Consider the following 24,855-nt stretch of genomic DNA (forward strand, 5'->3'; position numbering starts at 1 on the left):
CATGTGACAGACCACACTCTCACACACAAGAACCCCACCCAGACATCCGAAGACACTGGACAGTATGGATGTCCCACCAAATACCAGACAAGGTACACTAAGTACCACATAGGTGTCAAACCATTATGTATGCAAGGAGTCATCAGGGACCTAGGGACACAGGTCGACATTAATCTGTCATGTGACAGCCACAATGCCAATGTGGCTATGAAGACTGCTGATACTGGACACCGTATCATGAAAGGATTCACACCAACATCAACAGAGGTCACTGTGCCGCTGTACTGTTCCCTTATCAGACCCATAATCTAGTACAATGACTCATATGGGATGTACCATACGTGACACCTGCAGCGGTTCGGAAGACCTCATAGTTACCCCACCAACAGGATAAAGGGTGTGAAATATATGTCATATGCTGCCTGGCTGTAGACACCCCAGCTGACTGCAGTCACACACTGCCTACACAGAGGCATTGTATGTGTGTTGTACCAGGCCATGTCCAACACAGGAGTAATGGACATACTACACCACAGGAAATCAAAGCCATTGGAGCTGTGAGAGTCACAGATGTCAACCTTAACACATAATGAAATAAGATGTGCTGGAGGGACAGATACATAACCCATAGGCTCCCCACACCAAGAAACAGGATCCCAATCCATGGTAGGCAGAGCCCCTCACTGACACCCCTCAACAGGAATATTGCCAAGTGGATGGATGACCATACATGTATACTGGAGGTCCCCACTGTGTCACGACCAGACAGAGGCACAGTGAAGAACCTCATAAATGGCCATAATTGAACATAGCAAGGGGTGGCGAAAGACACACACACTCTAGCTAGGCTTACTAATGGCCTAGGGTGTCTAGCTTACTATGAACCCATGAACCTATGAAGATACAACACGTACAGGACACTAAAGATAATCACAAGGCTTACCCAACTGATGGTAGGAACCATGTTGGGCATCCACAGATATGCTCCGAATCACACAGATATTACAAACAACATACCAAACACACACACATATTGCTAACATGCAACCTGTCAGGTGCAGTGGAAACACCCCCCCCCCCGAGTGCAAAATACCTATCCCAGCAGATGGTCCCCCTGACATTGCAGATGCTGAGGTAACAGCCCTCATCTGCAAAGCAGAACACACAGCAGCAAAGGTATGTGATGGTGTCCTGTGCTGAGGCCAACATGGACCCCAAGAGTAATGGAATGCAAAATCACACTACTGGCCAATGTCAGCCTTACCATAGGATATGTACCCAAAGAGCAGTGTACAACAACAGTGGTCCATCACAACAAAGGTGTTGCCTGAATGGATACTCCAAACTACCACCCCAGGATCCTGACAAACTTGTTTTGCACAGCTATGGAAAGGATCAATATGTACCGCAGACAGAAGGCTAATGTGGACCTACTGATACTGGACCCTACACACTGTGGCTGTTGTAACTGCAGAACCGGCCCCTAAACATGTCTGACCCATTTGAAGCAGTCATTAAGGTCATTGATGAGGGCTATGTGGTCCACACAGCGTAGCTGGACTGTGCACATGCTTTTAGACAATACCGTACGTGTTCAGTATGGATATGTTCACCAGCTTAAATATACACCCCTATGTCAGTAGAGGGGTTGCAAAGCAGACCAAGGACAGAACTGACATGGTCAGACATGCCGCATCCATGTCAGACTACAAAGCGGATATGAGTGGCATCCCACAAGGCCTGGTCTTGCCCCCACCCCGTTCTGTATACATGTCCCATAGGTATAGGCCAACATGGAAGGACTGTGACTGAGCATGTATGCAGAGGAGTACAAACAGCCCACCATATCCGACCCCCAGCTGACACAAGCAACCCACAAAAGGGCCACCTACAAACAGACAACTGTAGCCATAGCCATGTCAGCAAGCTAATCGCAGAACTGTGTATAGACAACCACCGTGGATATACAGTAAGTGCCCACAAATTACCACACAGGTGTTAACCCATGAGGCACCTAACATGTGATGTGAGACCTGGGTACAAAAGGTGATAAATAACCTGCACTGGGCAAACATGTGTCTGTAGTGTTCGCAGAAACATGTACCATATACCCACCCAAACATGAAGGCTGGCAGACGTAGATAAGGAGAACTCACTCTGGCTCTGCAGCCATCCTCCATCAGCATCACAACTGACTATAATAGCCCCTGTGGGATATACCGCAGCAGACACCTCCAACCACTGTAAAGTCCACAACAGTACCCCACCAGGGGTAGCAAAGAGCCTGAACAGATGCCATGTGTTGCCTGAGTAAACAAACTGCAGCCCCACACACCGCCATCCTTCCCAGCTACAGGAAAGCTGTGCCTGATGTATGAAGCCATGTCCAACCTGGAATGAATGAACATGTTGCACCTTGTACAATCTGAATGGCAGTGAGCTATGCACATGAGAGACCTGAACCCCAGCACTGACATACATAGGACAAGCTGTACAGAATGATCCACAACACAGAAGGCACCCCCACACTTCAGTAAACTCCTGGTACAGGTCAGCCAGAGTGCCACATATCGACACCCCTCAAGAGGCATCCTGATGAGTGTATGGGAGATGGTAGGCTACCCTGGGTATCACTGTTATGTCAGAGGTAGGCAGAGGCACAGTATACCAACCATGACATATGTAATGGCAAACTCCAGTTACAATGTGTGTTGAAGGACAAACACACCCTGTGACTACCATCAGAAATGGCCTACGGAACATCGCTAGTGTTTGCCAATGTCCACCCATGTTGTGGAATACACTAGCAATGTTGGATGAGCCTGGTATAGGTAGTCCATATCTGAACATATTGCAACATGGTCATATGTGCACAACTGGCCCCTACACAGTCTGTTGTGCTCACTATGAAGATGTCAAGCAGTGATAGGACTAAAGCCCAGGATACTGTCCACTACAGTGAAAGTACCAAACCAGTACACTATACGGTACTACAGTGTTAGGTCATTATGAAAGTATGTTGACAACGGTCTGCAAAGTATCCCATGCAATTCCTGCAGGCACAGTATAATCCCTGTTGTGGCAGACACAAAGCAGTTGGCCAGTTAGTACACAACATGACACCCAGCACACAATCATAAACGTGTGATAATGTCGAAGGTCACACACACCCAAATATGTGTTGGACTTCAGAGTACAACATATGGAAAGCTCACACTGGGCATGCTCGCACACTTTGATAAATGAGGCATATGTCAGACAACATGCCATAAAAAGGCTGAACTGGGCATGCTCACACACTTTGGCCATATCTCCGTGTAGCAGTTGGCCACACATATCTGGTATTTGTACGTGTCAGTCCAGGAACCAACCACAACACAGCAATCAGCCCAGTGCACACAGTAAATGACCACAGAGACATAAGTGATATAGTGGATCGCCGTCATATGCAAACATCTGCTACAGATACACAGGTTGGTCATAGGAACAGGGAATGCTATGGCAATAAAGACCTGCAAACAGTAGAACAGCACAACAAATATTGTGCATCCGACAATTGAACATATGGGTGTAGAGGTCAATACCAGGCTTCTTGCCCCAGGGAATGGCAGCTCAGCCAGAGTATGCTTGGCATCTGCATCCCCAGGATAGTAGGCTACCGTGCCACTGTAAAGTAGGTCACAGAAGGCAACATGTGAGGCTAGTGAGCTGTGCCTCTGTCAAGCAGGGGCACCGTGGAGGTTTCAGGGATTGAATGTGCTAAGCCACAGCCATGTTGTCGGTGTGTGCTGTGAGAGGGTTGCTGAGGATCTCTGACAGTATGTGTCCGTCAATAACAGACTGAGGGGAGCCCTATCTGCATTCTCTGGACGACTCCACTGTCAACACTGTGTTGTAATGAGTATGTGTGAATGAAGTGCCGTGCTGGAACCGTCCACAGATGTCTTCCCTCTGTGGGCTACAGCTTTGCAATGCATTAGGTTGCTCTGTCTGTTGAATGGTGCATATATGGCCGGTGTACAGCTGACAGGTGTCTTGTTGTGGAGCAGTTTTGGGTATATGTGGGATAGCATGACCAATGCAAACTGTACACATGCTCATAGGATGCAAGTGTCAAGGATTATGCTGAGTGGCCAGTATAGTCCTCCAGCATGGGTCCTCTGAAGTCATCCACCCCAGTCTACACAAGTGTAGAGTCTGCTTGTGCTAAACACAGTTTGTGTGCAGTGACAACCTTGCCTGGGGGTGTAGATGAGATATGGATGTCCAGCGAAAGGTGGTCATGGTCAGATATCAACAATGGTGGTCTACCTCTGGTGTGGAACAGTGAGTACCCACGTTGCAGATGGACAGGTGCAATATGTATTCACCCATGTGGCTGTGGTGTGTGGTTCTGCCATAGCACATGGACCCACAAATTGTAGTGGCGGTAGGGTAAAGTGGTAGAGGCCTGAGTAGTTCTCACACACAATATGCCTGTACCTGATGTTAACAACTGGAATGGTGTATGTGAATACCTGCATATCTTGGCACTGTTCCCAGGGAAGCTAAGTGTGTGTCCTGGATGTGGGTGTGGTGTTCTGGACTGGTTGTGTTGTGTGTTACAGGTCCTGTGGTCCCAAAGCATGGTATAGAACATAACCTGCCAGTGCGATGTGCATATCTGACCTTGACGTAGGTGGCTGCAAATGCATATATATGCTATCCCCCACCTGACAGGTAGTACTACATCTACATACCTCTGTGGAAATAAAGATGTCAGCACCCTATAAATACTACAGGTGCAGAACAGATGCCCAGTAGTTCGGATAGTGTGCTCTGCTAATGCGTCTCCCTCAAGTGTCATAATATAGTTAGGTAGGGGTTCGAATCCTGCAAATGCTCAGTGTGTGGGTGAGTGAGGTTTGTGTGTGTGAGAGGGAAATGTCCCTTTTGGCAACTGGGAAAACACACTACAGGATGCACACACTGATGATGTCAGCACCCTATAAGTACAGCAGGAGAAAAGAAGCCTCCCAGTAATGCGAATAGCGTGCTCTGCTAATGCGTCCATCTCGAGTGTCATAACATAGTTAGGTAGTGGTTTGAATCCTGCATGTGGCAAGTGTGTGTGTTTTAATGAGAGGGGTTATTGTGTGTGTGCAAATATGTATGAGGGAAATGTCCCTTTTGGCAACTGGGAGAACACACTACAGGATGCACACTCCCCTTTCTAAACACAGATGATGTCAGCACCCTATAAGTACAGCAGGAGAAGGCAAGCCTCCCAGTAATGCAAATAGCACGCTCTGCTAATGCATCCGTCTCGAGTGTCATAACAGAGTTAGGTAGTGGTTTGAATCCTGCAAGTGTGTGTGTTTGGATGAGGGGGGTTGTTGTGTGTGTGCAAATATGTATGAGGGAAATGTCCCTTTTGGCAACTGGGAGAACACACTACAGGATGCACACTCCTCTTTCTAAACACAGATGATGTCAGCACCCTATAAGTACAGCAGGAGAAGGGAAGCCTCCTAGTAATGCAAATAGCGCCCTCTGCTAATACATCTGTCTCGAGTGTCATAACATATTTAGGTAGTGGTTTGAATCCTGCAAGTGTGTGTGTTTGGGTGAGGGGGGTTACTGTGTGTGTGCAAATAGGTGTGAGGGAAATGTCCCTTTTGGCAACTGGGAGAACACACTACAGTATGCACACTCCTCTTTCTAAACACAGATGATGTCAGCACCCTATAAGTACAGCAGGAGAAGGGAAGCCTCCCAGTAATGCAAATAGTGCGCTCTGCTAATGCATCTGTCTCGAGTGTCATAACATAATTAGGCAATGGTTTGAATCCTGCATGTGTGTGTGTTTGGAGGAGGGGGATTATTGTGTGTGTGCAAATATATATGAGGGAAATGTCCCTTTTGGCAACTGGGAGAACACACTACAGGATGCACACTCCCCTTTCTAAACACAGATGATGTCAGCACCCTATAAGTACAGCAGGAGAAGAGAAGCCTTCTAGTAATGCAAATAGCCCGCTCTGCTAATGCGTCCATCTCGAGTGTCATAATATAGTTAGGTAGTGGTTTGAATCTTGCAAATGACAAGTGTGCTCTCTTGGATGAGGGGAGTTGCTGTGTGTGTGCAAATTTCTGTGAGAAAAATCCCCCTTTTGGCAACTGGGAGAACACACTACAGGATGCACACTCCCCTTTCTAAACACAGATGATGTCAGCACCCTATAAGTACAGCAGGAGAAAGGAAGCCTCCCAGTAATGTGAATAGCTCACTCTGCTAATACGTTTCTCTTGCATATCGTAATGTAGTTAGGTGTAGGAGTTTGAAACCTGTAAATGACATGTGTGTGTATTTGGATGTGGGGAGTTTGTGTGTGTGCATTTCCGTATGAAAAACATGTTAGTTTTGGCAATCAGGAGATCACACTACCTGATGCACATTACCCTTTCAGAATACTGATGTTGTCAGCACCCTATAAGTATAGCCAGAGAAGATAAACTACATAGTAAACTGAATAGTGTGCTTTGCTAATGCATCCCTCTCATGTGTCATGACTTACTTAGGTAGGGGAATGAATCCTGCAAATGGCAAGTGTGCATGTGTGTGGGGGTAGTAGGGTGTGTGTAAATGCAAGTGTGAAGAAACAGATCCTTTTGGCAAATACTACAATACACCAGATGCTGCATACTCCCCCAGTAAACACAGGGGATGTCACCACACTATCAGCACAGCCAAACAGGGCTAGTTGGCTAGTAATGCCAATAGTGTGCTCTGCTACTGTGTCTGTTACCATTGTCAGAGTACAGATAGGTATGTTTTGGTAACCCACAACTGTCACGTGTGGTTGTGTCACACAGTATGACCTTGTGTGGGTGTTTGTACATAACAATGCATGCCATTGCCTAAACCAGCAATGGCATTGCACACATGTATGTGTGTGACACATACACATAAATACCTGTGACCTGCAGTAGTTACCATGTCTGACACATGCTTCGTGTGGATAAATGGTATTTGCAATGTATACCAATATGACTGTGTCTTACTGTGCAGGGTCCGCACGTGGCATGTCCCTATACAGTGTGGGTGTCTATGGTGAAAGACCTACAGCAGGGGATACACATCTGGTCTGGGCCATATAGTGTACATGTAGTCGATGTACAGGTGCTGCATGTTCCCACCTGTTGTGGTAGTGGTAATATGTCATTCCACTGCAATTCGGTGACCACATGCTGTGAACTCTTCATCTAGAGTGTTGTAGCTACAATAATGCTCACACACAATGTTTGGCTTAATGCAGTACGGCCTTATAAACACAGTTCATGAGACTGTCATATTGCCATTGTTGTTATGGAGGATAGGTGGTCTTCCTGTGTATGTGAGGGTTGTGTGTGCCAGGCTAGGAACCAGATGGCAGTCCGACACACTGTCAGCTGCACATGAGTAGTCCCTGATGGTTTGTGCTGTGCCAACAACCTGGAGGTGTGTGTATCTGTGTACCTTGGGATACCACCCCCCTATCCATGTGTGTTACATGTGTAGGGGACGACAGGCATGGTATGGGGCATAACCTGTCAGTGATGGGTAACACCTTTGAGCCATGAATCATGAATCTGGTACTGCACAGACATTACAGTTCATGCTAAGGGCAGTGTCTGGTGCATGCATCTTCCGGTGTACACTACTGTTGTTGTGTAGCAGCACTGTTAGTGTCCTAACCTGTGTGATATCCACGGAGGTCGCTATGTAAACCATGTCCTGCAGCATAAGGCAGTATGTGTGTACCAAGGAGCTTTGCCATTATACATCGGGCCATGGGTGTCACGTGCAAAATGACCCGTGCACATCATTGTGGCTTCCCTAGCATGTAAGCACACGTTGACAGCCAGTGGATACCCTATGAATGACAGTGGAGACTGAGCATAATGTAGACATACAACACCCTTCCCACATATAGTGGTAGAATACCTGGCGAGGGTATGTTGGCAACCAACATCAGGCTCATACTGGCCTGTGCCACATGCTGAGAGATCCATTCTATGTTCCCTATCATGTAGTCCAGGGAGGTATGCCTCAGGCAGCCACACTGGCATGGTCAATGAGTGAGTCATATCTGTCCATGCCTCTGACTGACCTGTATGCATGTGTGCTGTGGTGGACCATAGTGCCCCTGAGTCATATCACTGTGACCTTCACCAGATACAGCCTGTTGAGTGGGACCCCAGTGCAGCACACAAGACAGGCACCTGACACGTCTGTAGCAGGTGTGCTGTGTAGCCCTACAGGCTGTGAGTGTGTGGCACAGGGGATGTGCGTGCCATGTGTGGCATGTGCTCTGTTCCGATGGAACATATGCCTGTGTGCCAGCTGCAGAGGTGTGTGATGCCCAGGCAGGCTGCTAGTCTGAGTCCCCACGTATGCCCCAGTGTGTTCAGCATGCTATCAGTGTGTGTCAATGTCTAACTGGTATTGTCGTCACTGTAATATATTGTATTGATTTATTTATTTATCCTACATTTGTTGACTGGGATAACCCGACTGGATGCATGTCCATTTCCAGGGGACGCCCGTGGAGATAAGCTACGAGGGTAGCAGATACAGCATTGCATAATACTAGCATTACATATTACAAACAGATTATTTACAGAGATTACATAAGTAAGCAAGTCAAACATGTTCCACAGGTTAATGTTAGACCTGAGCAAAAGTCAGGATTAAATTAAAATTACACAGTAAAGTGGTTCACAGAAGTTACACATTCGAGTTAGCCAGGCTTGATACATTGACATAGCCAGTTAAGTGACAAATGTTGTCTGAGTCTACTGTTAAATTGACCTAAGGTGGACAGTAGGGTAATATCAGCTGGAAGTGAGTTCCAGGATCTACTTACAGGGTTTGCAAAGAGAAAATCACCGGCTGTGTTATTAAACTTGCTAGTCTGAAGTAGTACTTTGTTAGAGGATCAAAGTGGTCTAGGATTGTTATAGGGGGTGATAATATTTGAAGTGCAGGAGTATTGTCTGGATTATAGAGGATTTTATAGGCCATAATCAGTTGGTTATACTGTATTAGGCTGGGTATTGCAAGCCAACCAAGCTGATTTAGATTGATGCAATGATGTGTTCTAAAAGGCAGCCCAGTGGCAAACCTGGCAATGTGGTTGTAGCAAATTGAATGTTTGTTAAGGACAGTCTTGTTCATATTCGAGAGTAGAGGGGATGCATACAGAAGGGTTGAAACAAGGTGTGAACGAGCTATGGCACCTTTAGCTGGAGGGGCTAGGAAGGCTTTAATTCTGTAAATGACCCTAGTTTTCTATTGATGGCTTTGCTAATCTGGTTAACATGTATGTCACATTTGAGATTATTGTCTATGATGACAGCTAATAGTTTCGGAGATGGGTCAGGGGAGATTATTGTGCCATCAGTTGATGTTATGGTAACGGTGAAAGTGGTAGACCTACGTGTTGGTGAAATAGCAGTTTAGTTTGATTGGGATTTAGGATCAGACGATGTTCAGAAAGCCAGTTTGCTATTGTATTAAAGGTGGTCTGGGTAGCTGACTATAACTCTACTGGAGATGTGGCTGAGCAGATCAGAGTAGAGTATTCAGCATATTGGATACAGCTGACTTTTGGGATGACAGTATAATGGTCGCTAATGAAGATGGAGGACAGCAAGGGCCCTAGTATAGAGCCTTGTGTTACTCTGAGGGTGTTAGGTAGAAGGTTAGAGTGTTTGTTCTGCCAGAGGCCAGCCTGCTGTCGACCATGCAGGTAGGATTGAAACCACTGGAAGGCTTCAGTATCTAGACAGTCTTTGCAGGGTGTGGAGTACAAGTTGGTGATCAACCATATCGTATGCCTTTGAATTATCCAAAAAGAGGGCTGCAGATATATAATTATTGTTGCAAGTATGGCTTATGGTGTTAGTAAAGGCTAGGAGGCCTGACATAGTGCTGTGATGAGGACGTAAGCCATGCTGAGTGTCTGCCATAATGCGAGTTTGGATTAGGTGGTGCATGACTTTTCTATGACGGACGTTTCCATAATCTCTGCAAGTGGAGAGAGTATAGCTATTGGCCTATAATTGGAGACTTCAGTAGAGCTGCCTCCTGTGTGAAGTGGGATTACATATGACATTTTCCAGATGGTGGGAAAGTTAGATTCTAACATGGTTCCTTTGATTACCTTTGAGACCGGGTAAGCAATAGCATCATCTGTTTTTGATAGGTACTCGGCAGGGAGTTGATCAGCAGAAAGTGTAGTGGGTTTCACTGTTACAGTCAAGGTATGGAGAAGTGAAGTGGTGACTGGTTGGCAGCTGGACGCAAGTAGTTTTCTAGGGGTGCTACTTTCAGGACCAGGGGAGCTAGGAGGTAGATGGCTAGCTAGGGCCTGAAATGTCTCAGTAAAAGGAACATCTTCAAGGGTATTATCAATAGTAGCAGCAGGGATTGGGGTTGACGTTTGTCCTGGATGTAGTATATATGACATGCCACCTGACAGGGTATGGCATTACTGGGTTCAAAGAGACCAGTCCCCAGATTGGCTGTGTGGTGGCACCCCACACATGTGTTGTACATTCCTGGCCAAGGGTGATGGCTGACTGCATACATGTGGCAGCTGTGACAATGACACATGACTCACATAAACCACAACTGGACCATAGAGGTGATTCACAGGTTACCTTTGCCCATGCTACCCTAGTAGTGTGATTGCCATGGTGAGTACCAACACATAGGGCCAATGGGGAACAACATACTGAAGGTGTGTATGTGTGGGTGTACCGCTACTGTTTCATAGCACTGACATATATGACTGCACACGTGGGTAAATGCCAGGTAAGATGTGTGCAATGTGTCACAGGCAACGTACATGCGTACAGGACAGACAGTGACGTTCTGTCATGTGTAAAGTTGACATACGTATCGTACGCTATGCAAATGTCACTAGAAGTCTACAGAAGCACTGTAACTCTGCATTGCAGGTGTAAGCAGTGTTCCAGGGGACCCCAAGCGAACATGCATGCAAACAAAGTTACAGTAAACAGGGCTGGAAGTAGTGCATTATACAACAAAGAAGGGGTAACAATAACAGTAAGTAACAATGCAAATATGTAGGCACTATCAACATGTACCCAGGAATATGCAGTACAGATGCCCATGGTAGAACTGGTATTATGTCATACTTATTTGTGATTTGGATTACATTGGTACTGCACACATATCTACATGCGCGAACATCCACATGGCATAGTTGTTGTGAGCAACTTGACACCATTACTGTACATGTCCACCATTGCATATCACTACTTGCATTAGCTTTCCCCTTGTGCTACCCATGTATGCGGCTATCTGTTGACAACCTTACCACCGGCATGCAATTATGTGCAGCTGTTATACTTTGGTATGTACTATGGGTGCAGATAACAATTCAGGACATTCATACAGTTACTGCAGCAGGCATGCTGGGATAAACACACAGTCATAGCAGCACACTGTACTGTTACCAACATGATACTACTAATACACTTCTATGTAGTCACCCTGTGCATCAGCAATGTGTTTACCTGTTCCCGCAATGATGTTGGAGATTGCAAGAGGTGGCACAGTGTCATCATATGCACAGGGTGTGGATTAGGTATGCCTGAGTCAGCCACTGATACCACAAATTGACATGTGTGTGTATGTGTGTTGGTGAGGGGCAGCAGTACAGGGTGGGGCAGTGTTGGTGCAGTGTGTGCATGTATGTGGTTGCCCTAAGTGTTAACATTTCGCATGTGTGTATGCACGCACACAGTTCCACCTCATGGCTGCCATATACAGGGGTTTGTGGACAGCCACAGACTGCACCTGGCAGGCCATACAGATCAGTGTCTGTGTGCACGGACACGGTACCTGTCCCTGGCAGGGGTGCTACGGACCGTATCCAGTACAAAGCCAGGCTGGGTACTGTCATCAGAAGCGGGAGTGTGTTGACTGGACACAAGACCCTGTTGGGACTGTCCAGAGCCACGTGCACGTGGTCTCCTGGGGCGTTCTGATGACAGCACAGACCCAGCATTGCTGGGGCTGCTGCTGGCACTATGGGGGCATGCGCGAGCCTGTTGTCATCCGCGCCGACTGCCAGCTGCTGCTGCTGCTGGCATACGGCCACGTCGACGCCGCAAATGCCCACCATTGCCCTGGCTCATGGACATCTGGTTGTGGAACTGCTGTAATATGTCCCCACAACGTCTGTCTATGACATCGATGAAGTTACGGATAGCATCTGCAATGTCACACATAATGTCTGCCATGGCTGTGCGACATGCTCTGAGCTCCCTCAGACCCTGTCTGGTGTACCTTTCCATATGTGACTGTGCCTGCATGACAGTCCGAAACATAGCTGAGGTTGACAGACCTCTTTGGGCACGTCGGCCAGAGGCAGTATGCCCACGGATGCTCCCACGAGAGCCCATGGACAACTGTCTGTGTGGTACCATCGGAGGACCCTGCCCATGGCTGCTGTGTGGGGATGCATGTGCCACCGGTACCACATTACCCTGGTCTATGCATGCTGTATCCTGTCCATCACCTAGGGACAATGGTGACAAAGGATGTAGAGGCAGGATGACTGTGCGCAATGATGGGGTTGAAAGCTGTGTACTGTCAACTGGCTGACCAATGGCAGACCCTGACACACCTTCCTCTACCATTACACAAATATCATCATTACCAGTAGCGGTGGCACAGGATTCAGGTTCCCTGCTGCAGGTCACCAGAGTAGCCCTAGAACCTGTGGGATGAAGACAGGAAACACAGTTTACAGTCTCCAGACATTGTTACCAGTGATGCACTTATACACACATGCACACATGCACACATGGACACATGCACACATGCACACATGGACACATGCACACGTGGACACATGCACACATGCACACATGGACACATGCACACATGGACACATGCACACATGCACATGTGGTCACATGCACACATGGGCACATGCACACATGCACATGTGGTCATGTGTACACATGCACACATGCACACGTGGACACAGGCACACATGCACACGTGGACACAGGCACACATGCACAGATGCACACATGGACACAGGCACACATGCACACATGCACACATGCACACATGGGCACAGGCACACCTGCACACTTGCACACATGCACACCCCGCAGTATACACACAGAGCACTACTGAGTTACACTACTGTTACTAGCATTATCAGGACTATTATAGGTTATGTTAAACACACTCACCAGCATGGATGGCCTGTCTCGCTGTAACCCTGGAGGGACCTGCAGAAATGATGAGATTAATGTCAGTGGCACAACTGTGCCATTGAAATTGCATATGATACAGTGTACAGAACAGTCAGGTGTACATATGGCATATTACCTGCACGCTCCATGTCATGCTGCTGTGTGGAACCAGCCTCCATCATAATGCAGGTGTACTGCTGTTGGTATTCTGGGGCTGGAGCCACAACACTTAGGAGTAGCCCCTCCAGTCTGGTGAGGGGGGGATGTGTGGCCACCCCACCTCCTGTGGCGACCTGTTGCCTGTGGATATCTGATGCACGCTGCAGGACACATCGGATTAAATCACTGCAGTGATGTCGTACCTGCTAATATGTCCTGTTATGCGTGCCAATATCATTTACCCTACGGACAAGGTCTTGCCACAGTGCGGCCCTCTCCTGCTGATTCTGACTGGTGCAGAAAAACAGGATGTCATACTCCCGCACCAGGCTCTGGTGGATCTCCTCATCTTCTGCCACAGAGTAGGCAGGGTTACGCTGTCGCGCAATCTCCCTGGAAGAGAACACAGACAGGATATCAGCAGACCATGTCAGCAATATATGGCACACATACTATACATGATACTCATGTGTAGTGATATACTACTACTCCCATATGTTGCATGTGTGTGTGTCGTGGTGGATACACAGGTAATTGGCCAGATATCAGTGCTCAGCCAACACCTGTGCAACAATACCTGACACATTCCACACAACATAGTAGCATGCCCCATCGGTCAGCACACACTGAGAGGTGCAATGTACAACCTCACTCTGGGGGTTCATCCCAAGGTACTGTATGTGGGACACCGTCCACTACTGTGATGTGGACAGACATTACTCTGCCTGGATATACATATCCCACCACCACCACCAGCACAGTAGACTACTTTGATATGTATGTGATTAGACAGTTATTCACTTGCTGGGACTGAGATGGTATCCATGCAGCACACTGGGCAAGTGGAAGCCACAAGCCACACTGCTGACCCCTTTGCAAATGCTTACCATGGACAAGCCACGGATTGCATGGAACTTGCACACACATGTATAACCCAGACCCTATGCACAAAGGTTAGGCATCATGTCGGGTGGACCCCAGACAGAGGCAGATTGTATAACAATAGCAGGAGGCTACTGCAGGACAGAGCACATTCACATTAAGGAAAGGCATCTGTGGTCAGCACTGGTACTATGCTATGGTCCATCATGACAACAGCCACGGCCTACTCTGGGAGGGAAATGGACACAAACACTATGGATGACCACAAGGCCATCTTCAGTTATGTTACACATATGGACCACATGCCTCAGATATGCTCTGTGTTAATCCACACCTACTTAACATTCACTAAACACACGGATATTGGCAACAATCCTGCAGACATGTTCAGTGCACATATCCCCCCTCCTTCTCCCCCACCTTTGAAATATTTATCCCAGCTGGATGTAACCTCCCTATCATCTCACATGTCCAGGTGAGGGCCGCCCTCAGCAGAGGAGAACACACAGCATCACTGTGACCTCGTGGTACCCCTGGATGTGTGCTACCGGCACTCTGAGAGGACATACCACCGCATATAACACTGATAGTTTATCTTGGCCATGCTACAGGATATGTACCTGGACAGTGGCATACAGCAACAGTGGTACCACACCACTAAAGTGGCACCTTGACTGACCCTGGGAATTACCACATCATATGCATAATGGGCCTGGTCTGCTAAGCTATGGAATTATGCAGTACGGGGTGCATATGCAGTGACATTGGGTACCTGCAGACACTTGTTCCCAGCCAGTGTGCCTTTGGGATGGGCTGATCCTGACTTTTGAGCCTGGCTGACATTTCAAAGCAGTCACTACAGCCATTGCTGGGCCAACGCACAGACAAATACTGCCAGGATCCTGGCCTATGACTGAATGACATGTGATGTATGGTCATCCCCTTTTGGTGGAACTACATACACACAACATATCACATGGACATACCTATGGATACAGACCTATGACACATTTGGAGGGTTCACAGTATGCACACTATTAACCTGCTACTTTGCATTACCTCTGTTTGTCGCAGCTGGTTGCATTATCACAGCTTCTGCTTGCTGCTGCTACTGTCAGTGCTGACAGCTTCGGGTGACAGAGTCACAGTGTCTGATTTTTTATTTTCTTTTTGCTCTCTCTCTCTCTCTCTCTCTCTCACTTCTTGCTCTCCCTCTGTCTGCTTACAGACAATGCAATGAATGTATTGCATGTGGGGAGTGTTAGCACTGGATGCTTTTGTAGGTATCTGCATAGGTCCATGTGATGGCCTCTGCACCAATTGTAAGCCAGCATTTGCTAATTGCATGCAGCCAATTGTGTACTGATTGCAGTTCTCACTGTGATTTCAGGTCAGTGCTATAAAAGGGTATGTGGGATAGGCGTTGCCATTTCAGATTGTGAGGGCGGGGACCATGCTGGTATGCTGTGGACAGTGTTCTGTGAGTGTAAAGGTTAGTATCTCTCTCATGCTTCAGGCTGTGTTGTATATTCACAATTCTCCATTCCTCTCTCATGTTCCCTGTAGCAAGTGTGTATGCACATTGACTCCTACAACTATATACAGATATATATATATATATATATATATATATATATATATATATATATATATGTACATATGCATACATATATCTATGTACTTTAACTGACCTTATTATCTACAAGCTGCCAACTAGCATGGCTGTTTCTGTTCACACACTACTATTATGGAAATCCAGTAGTTTTGACAGTAATTTTAAATGACATGCTTTGTGTACTACACATCCTATATTCCCTTTACATTCATCCCTACTATTACATGTTATATTTATTTTAGCACAATGTTTTTGTATAAGAGTCATGTCTTAGTGGTAGGTCGTACAGACTAGTGTTTCCAAGGTCCTGGGTTCGAGACTGACAGTGGGATTTTATTTTTCTTTTGAACTGAGTACAGGACCTGTCAATCAAAGTGACTAAGGCACTTTTAAGCAGTTGTAACCGGGTTAGCGCTGGTTTGCGTGGAGCTCACACATGCGCACTGGTGGTTAGCTCCGTGCACACCCGCTTACAACCACTTAACGGTGCTTACTCTGGTGCACACCCACGCTATTTTCTTTGAAAGAAAAGAAAATGGGGAGACAGGAAAGTGGTGAAAAAGGGGTCACAAAGAGGGTAAGACAGTAGGGAAACAAGCTTGGGATGTGCAGGAGGGATGTAGGTAAGGCCCATAGCTGCCCATTTCTTCATCAGCAACAGCTGTGCATATGTATGTAATTTGGTGTGACTTTTGAAACCTTCCACCCCTGAGAGAGGTGTCAGGACAACAATAAAACTTGTTGTGCAGCCAATTGTAATTGATAGGTTCCATGTCCAGCAGACATGTGTGTGGAATGGGCAGCTATGTATGGGGCGTAATTTTTTTGTGGGTACAGAGTGCCCTTTTTTTTTTTTTTCAGGTGAGAGTGGTATGTCAGGTGAAGGAAGTCGGTATAGTTGGGGAGGTAGGTTGGGTAGGTAAACAGACAAGACAAACAAGACGCATACAGGGGCGGTGTATGACACATGTGGGGGGGTTACACAATTGACGGGGACGGAGGTTTGGATATCCAGAGCCCATGAGTCCACAGATGGCAACAGTGGAACTGATATCCCCAGCCATAGGCAGTTGCCACTGTTCCTTCACTGCCCAGGACGGGGCTGTGCTGGGGGCTGTGTAGGCAGGGCAACAGGCATGCCCGTTAGTTGTGCCACCCGTGCCTCGAGCTGGCGTAGGGGCTCAAGAACAGAGTCCCAAATCTCCCTACGCACCACAGTCTGGACGCTACAGAGGGTGAGTGGTGGTTCTCCTCCGGCCACACTTGCAGAGGGGGGGCGAGCCCCATCCCCTGCAGCGCTTCCACCCGCAGGTGGCACAGGGCCACCGGAGGAGGGTCCGGACTCGGCACTAGTGCCAGGTGCACTCGCCAGTTGAGGTGGGAGAGGTGGGTCCGCTGGAACCCGCCTTCCCTGTCATCCTATGTTTTGCATTATGTCATGACAGTTTGGGTTAGTGACATATAATACCATTCACAATTAGTTGTAACAGCATGCATTAGTATTCCCATTAACCAAACACCCAGATATTCACACCATTGAACAGCGTGCATAACACATGCATAATTTGAACAGAAATACACAGTCCAACAACATGCAGGGTTAATTGATGGCAACAGGCAATCAGGTGCGGATGTATGAACAGGGCAGATGCATCAACAGACATGCAGATATTTATGACCCAACAGGACAAACGTCCAGGGGTGTTAATTGTGATTGCACATACCATTTTCATGTGGAATGGGTTATATGTGGTTATAGGGTGGGATAAAGAAAGTAATATTAACACCTTCGAATAACAATACATATGCTGTACATTTCTAATAGCTACAGTTATATACACACTACTGTTCTAACTACAGTTTCCTATATGATAACTAGTTCACCTTGGTGATAGGACTGTTACTGCAACATCAATATACATTTTAGTGTTCTTCATACACATTCATATCTAGCTTTGTTCAGCTACATCATCTTGCTACATTTGCTTTATATAGCTGTAGACAAGTGTGGATGTTTGGTATATCAGACAATCATCCTATCTGCGTATTGCAGACTGAGAGCAACATATCCAGATTTTGGGATACACATTCCACATGCAGCAACACTTTGAACAGATTTCGCTGTTTGGTTTTGAATCTCACATGCATTTCATTCTGTCTTGACTGCAGTATACTTTATTCAGGGGTTATTACTACTGTATTGCTGGATTCATGACACTTTCTCACACTCTCTCACTTGCTTTCATTTTACTATTCAGGATGGTACTTACTTCTAAGGTTTATTGACATGTTTTACCTGTAGTTATTACAATCCTTTCCAGCAGTCTCACTTCTGTCATGTTTCAGTATTTCCACAGGGATATATTTCACACAAGTGATTTCATCATCTTCTGCAGCTATACTTCTCAGCCTGCTGCAGGTTGTGTACTATTTTCTTACAGGTAGGGCATTTTTATTTCAGAATATATGTCAGACAGTTTCATTTGTCGGTTTAACTTACAGGCTCAAATACACTTTTGTAATCAAGCATGACTTGCAGACACTTTCACACTGTTACTTGCAGATTTTATTCCTTACTGACTACACTGCACTCTTTTGGTGACTGTCATACTTTTATATTTCTTTACGGTTACTGGTAGTGGATTACTAACCTGCCTGGTGGCACAACCGCACCAGCCTATCGCCATAGGCTCTGCGGTTCGCAGAACGGACACCTGCAGCTGTAATATAAATGAAGTAATATTGGAATACACATCTCCATAATATCAGCTAGTTTAATTTCTTACATACATAATTAAATGTTACTTACTCAGTAGTGGGGCGTTGGGTGTTTGCCGGGCCTCCTGGATACAAAGGTTCAGTTGGTCCTGCTTGCGTCTCTTCAGGTCTGCATGGTGGTGACGGACCTGCTCACCAATCCTTGGAATCCCTGTGGCACTGGTGAGATCATGAGCCAACCGATCCCACGCCTCGGCCCTGTATGCTCCCCAGAGGACCTGGCCCTGCATGAGTTGGGCCTCATGATTATGGACTGGGAACAAGACCATGTACCTGGACTCCTCAACACCCCACCTCTGTGCTCGGAAGCAACTACCCTCTCCTACTCCTGTCATTCTGCCTGCAGGTCAGTTCTACAATCATTTATGTTGTGTATTCCCGCCTATGGGGCTTATATAGTCCATTTTTCCCGCACATATCTGTGATTGAACATTTTGGAATTGTATCAACTTCAGTAAACCTGCATTGTCATGCTGTAGTTTGTATTCAGTCCTATATATTAGCTATTACTGCATTTCTAGCTACTGCTGTCATGGCCTAGTGGTTCTGTACCTTGACTATGGTGTATAGTATCCTGGGTTCGAACCTGGCCACTGCTTTTTATTTTTCATGACTGTCTAGACATGCTGAGGGGTGTGTCTGTGTAAAGGCAGTTTTGATACGGCTTGCTCAACGTTGCCCGTCGGTTAGCTTGTTTGCGCGGTGCGCAGCTCCGCGCAAACGGGGTATGCTGGTTTAAGCCTAATTTGGCTATCGGCACGCATATTACGCTCAGCTCAGTTAGGGGCACATAGATTTAGCGTGTTAGACCACTGCTCAGCTACGGGCACTCATTTTGCATCAGTTAAACCACTGCTCATCTACGGGCAGATGCACTCACTCTGTTAAACTGTAGCTCAGCTATGAGCACATCTGGCATTTTTTATTCTTTTGTTACCTCACATGTCTTCAATATAAATGGGCTATTCCATTACATTTTACATAAATTGTGGTTTTATGTGTACATATTTGTCAGGGACTTGTTTCCTGCTTATTTTGCAAAAAAAAAAATTGATGTTGTGGGGGCTCGAACCATGAATGCCTGCTCTTCAGCCAACATCTCTACTGCTATGCTATTGCTTCCTGGCTTATTTTGCATATTTAGTTCTTATATGCTTTCCCACTGACTGCTAACTGTAGCTGCGCTACGGGCACGCCCGCAAACAAGCGCACTCACGGTTAAACATTTTTACAATTTAAAAAAATATATAAAACATGTTTATTTATATGTTTTCTGTTCATAGTCTGTGGGGGCATGTGTTGTGTTCTGTTTATTCACATTTCCGTGGACTCTGTCATGGGTGTTTACTTTGGGTACTTTTCCTCTTCTGGGGGCGTGTCCGCTTACAGGGCTCGGCCTACGGACACGCCCCCTACTGTCTTACATGGACCGTGTTGGCCTTAAGTGTGATTCAGCATGCTCTCATTAATATGCAGAGCATGCTGACATCACTTAGTTTAACTGCAGCCTCCGTGTATGAGTTATAACTCTTACACGGAGGCTTCGTGAATCCTGCCCGCTGTCTTTTTAAAACATAAACATCTTTATTAAATCATCACATGCTGCATTTATCTATTTTTTTGACAGGAATAAAGATTAAAAGGGAAAGCAAGCAGTAAGTAGAGCACAGGGTATGTAAATAAGCAATGAGCAAGATGAAGGTGGAATAGGAGCACACCTCTCAACATATTAGCTAAATAATCTCTGTAAATTACAACATTATTGCTAATTATTTACTGAATGATATTCTGAATGACTTGTCAGATAAATACACTATTTATGCCAACCTAGTCGAGTGAATTGTATATACATTAAGTAAAGGTCTGTGAAGTTGAGAAGTATTGGTTTGAGTGTCTTTTTTTTTTTTTTTTTTGTAACAGGTGCCCTTTATATTTGTTCATTTATTTATTTATTTGGGAAGGGAAACTTGGGGTAGGAAGCCAGGAAAGTAAGAGAGGGCTAAGAGGGGAATGGTGGAGCACAGGGAAGACAGACATGGCTGACAGGTTGTGGGGTAATAAAGTAGAGGAAGAGCATAATGGTGAAGGAGACATGATATAAACAGAGGGAGGACAATGGTGCAGGGATAACTTTATAACACACAAGGGTAGGCATCAACACAAAAGGGAGAAAAATACTGAGGTGGTAGACAGGATTGGGTGTTTGAAGATGCAGTGTTTACCAACTTTAACTTACAGAGAAATTGTCTGTCATCCTGAGGACCATCACCTTAGGTTTCTACCTCAGAAGGTGGTAAGGGAGCTGGGCAGTGATGCAACTCTACAAGTTTCTGAAGAATGTTCTCCATACAGCTTATGCAGGTATCCAACCTCCTGTCTATCATCTCTCCCACAGGTCCTCCCAGTTTCTGATAGGTGACAAATTTGTTACCTCAGCTTGCACTGGTACCAGCAGGTACACTGTATCACTCTCCATTACATGACTATCTAATGCAGGTGGTGCAGGTAAGTTAAGATGTGAGGAGCGTACTGAGGCAGGCTAGGACCCAGATGTGCTGGTGATTATAGAAGTAACAGTGATGGCGGCACTATTGATGTCAGCTTTGGGGGACAACAGGCATTGCTAGTAGGTTAGTTTCAGATTGCTATGTTGCTGCATGTAACAGTAACAGAAATGGAGAGAAACAAAAAATACGAAACAGAAAGGATAACAACAAAGACAGTAGCAGTAGAGAAATACGAAACCAATAAATGTTGCATTCTTAAATATGATGACATTGACACAGTAAAGCCTAAAAAATATTTAACATTATACAGGTATGTTATCAACCAATTTGTCTGATGATGACATATTTTGGGGGGGTTGCTAGAGTCAATAGCTATCCACACATGCAGTCTAACATAAGATAATAGCAGCTACAATACATGTTTATCAGAGCAGCACAATTTTGCTTCTGGACAGTAATGCTATATTCAGTTTTGACAGTAATAAACCTGCTGACAAAAGATATGCCCGGCACAGGCGATAGAGAAGGGACAGGTATGCCTACAGTATTTATTGTGAAATGCCCAGCAAACCAGTACTTATGGATATTGCATATATGGATGATGTAGTGGTGCATTTTTATTAGAGAGACAGCAAAAATATGCTTTTCCATGATAATAGAGCTTTTTTGGGGTAGGGACGAGAACTGAACCCATGGACTTCCTAACAATGTCAGTACACATAGATTTAACATGATGAGCTGTTTGTGTAGTTATACAGGATGATGTGTACAAAACTACACTTCTAACATTGCACAGACATAATACTACCCTTAAACTATGCCACTACTAACAGATAAGGGACTGCTGTACAAGTTATACATATGCATTCTTAAAGGCTACAACAGTTACCATGTAAACAGAGACATGTTTCCCAAGAGCAGGTATACTTACCTCAGTGCTCTCTTAGGCATACTATTCTGCTACTGTGCATCTCTCTTTTTCTTTCATTCTCCGCAAGAGCTACATACATAAACAGGTTATAATAAGAAATTGGATGGTGACGTGCATTGGTTGTTTTGTTTAACTAAAAAGTGGTATACGTATAGTAATGAGGTGGTGACTGTGTTATAACTTCACCGTCCATCAGCCAAAAATGTCATCCTTGCAATGACTCAGGTCACTATAGTGGTTACATCACTGTTCCTCATGTGTGGGATTCCAGTAGCATGAGTGACAGCCTTGGTAAAACAGTTCAAGGCATCATTGTTATACTGTGACATAGTACTGACTACTTCCCAAAGCCTACATCTGTAATACATATGGAGGATGTCTTGAAAAGTCTTGGACTTCTCCTCTCACTACATCTTTACTCTAAAGGTACTCTACCTTTACCGTCTCTAGTCATAATTGTCTTATATTCAGAAAAATCTCAGGAAAAAATGCCAGGGAATTGGTGACCAAATGACTTCTCACATATTTCAACCTCCTTGCATTGACAGGAACTTTATTTACACAATGAACTGCCAAATAATACAATATAGGTACTGTATTATTATGGTTCCAATGACAGATTAAGGTGAGAAACAGAGCAGTCCTTCATCCTTCTGTTTGCTTCTGAGAATACCTGCTCTACAGTGATTACATATTCTGGTGGTTGATTATGGGATAACAATTCACTGAGTATCAATCTGCTTTGTACACATTGGGTGCACAGAGCTCCCTGCAAGTGCTCAGGAATGAACACAACTTAATGTAGTACTTTTCTCTGTTTGCTCATCATTCAGATTGAGCAATGCAGAATCAGTAATGAGATGAGTTATAATTAACATAATCATCAAGCCCAGTGGGAAACATAAGGTCAGAGAGAAGCAGAGATCCCCATCTTCCTATAGGAGACTGAAATTACAACATGAATAGTGTCTGAATTCAGTTTGTTATCTCAGCATTTTTTTGCTGAAAAGGTTTGCATAAAGGTAAGTGGTACATTTTAAACCTATTGTCTTTGTCCAATGGTAGATTTTTGTGTGCTATTTAATGTATGGCATAAACGTGCTATGAGTTTGTCTGTGTTTATAAACATGTTGGCCAAAACTATTTTAAAGAGTGCATTACATATGTAATGAGCATAGTAGCATGCAAGCTTGTTACAGTAGGCTGTAGCAACATTATTGTGCCGTATGCTATTGTACTGTTGTGTACCTTACACATATGTGATTAGCCATAACCTTTGTACCACTTATATTGTAATGCTCACATGGTGGTAAGTTGTATACCTGTTAACGTGTAGTCATGTGCTGATATTTTGGAGGGGGGTTATTGTGCTTAGGACATAATTATATCTGACTCAGGCAAAGCTTCTTTTGTGGATTCATGTATGACAGGGTCAGGCCAAACTAAAGCATAGCAGATGGCATACTGTATTCCTTTCCAACAGAGCTATGTCTAAGAAACAGGAGCAGAGAATCACATCTACTCATAAGCCCAAGTTTACTAAGGCTGAAAATGAGACGGTATTAGAGGTCTTCCATCTCCATGGTAGATGTCTCTTTGCACTGCATTCTACTACCCAGCCCTTCCATGACTGTGTTTGGTAGTAAATGGTCAGCAGTGTAATAATGTGGATGGTCAGGATTGTAATTACAGTATAGATAATAGCATGGTGACTGATATGATCCATGCTGCGACCCACAGAGCAAAGTTCATGGCACAGAAACGGAAGGTGACATGGTGGGCTGCCTAGTAAATTACCCCTTATGGAGATAGAGGAGATCCTAGCCTCATGTATCACCTGGACAGAATTCCACAGTGCAAGGTTGGATTAAGACAGAACTTCAACTGACGATGCCCAAGGTATGTAGTCTGATTATCATTATCTGCCTCAGGTTTACCTGTTAGTTACATTACAGTTTATAATACCTGCCTAACCTCTGGCATACTGTTATATCTGGCATCCAGATGCAACATCCAGCTGCACAAGATATGGATCAGTTTTATAACTTAATTTCATGTTTTATACTTTTAATGCTATCTGTTGCATGTGTAGTTGTGGTGCTAATGGATATGTTCTGTTTTGGTGCATACATATGTAAATTATTATCTGGCACTAACACTGAGGAAATATCCTTGTCTGTCGTTGGAAGATCTCTAGCCTCTGATAATGCTGGTGGGGATGACTTAGTTAAGTCAGGGTGTGTAGAGTGTGTGTTGGACACAGGGAGTGTGACCCCCTACATCCCTTATTAAGAGTATGGGCACAGTCTCTGTGCATACGCATACCTAGAACACATTAACATATGAGAGTGGACATGTTGATGGTGGCATTATACATTAGGGAATTGTGGTGGACCCCAGAAGAGACATGTCTGAATCTGTCCATAGTGCTCATGGGAAGGGGAGTCCTCACTGGGGAGGGGGATTGGTGCTGGTGTTCATCATAGTTATGTATATCACCTTCCCACCAAGGTTCGTGTGTCAGCTGTTGCCAACGAACATTGTGCAAGGCCATCACAGAGGCACAGGATAATTCCACCAGAGCCATTGCAGAGATTGTGTATATGATACAGGCAGTCCATGCTGATGTACAGAACTGCTTGAGTCATATTGTGATTCACTGAATAGACTGACTTTGCACACTGCACTATGCAGTGTCTTCTCTAGGTCATCTGTCA

The sequence above is a fragment of the Protopterus annectens genome, chromosome 3.part1, assembly GCF_019279795.1.
Source record: "Protopterus annectens isolate FY-2018-M chromosome 3.part1, PAN1.0, whole genome shotgun sequence".
In the NCBI taxonomy this organism is placed as follows: domain Eukaryota; kingdom Metazoa; phylum Chordata; order Ceratodontiformes; family Protopteridae; genus Protopterus; species Protopterus annectens.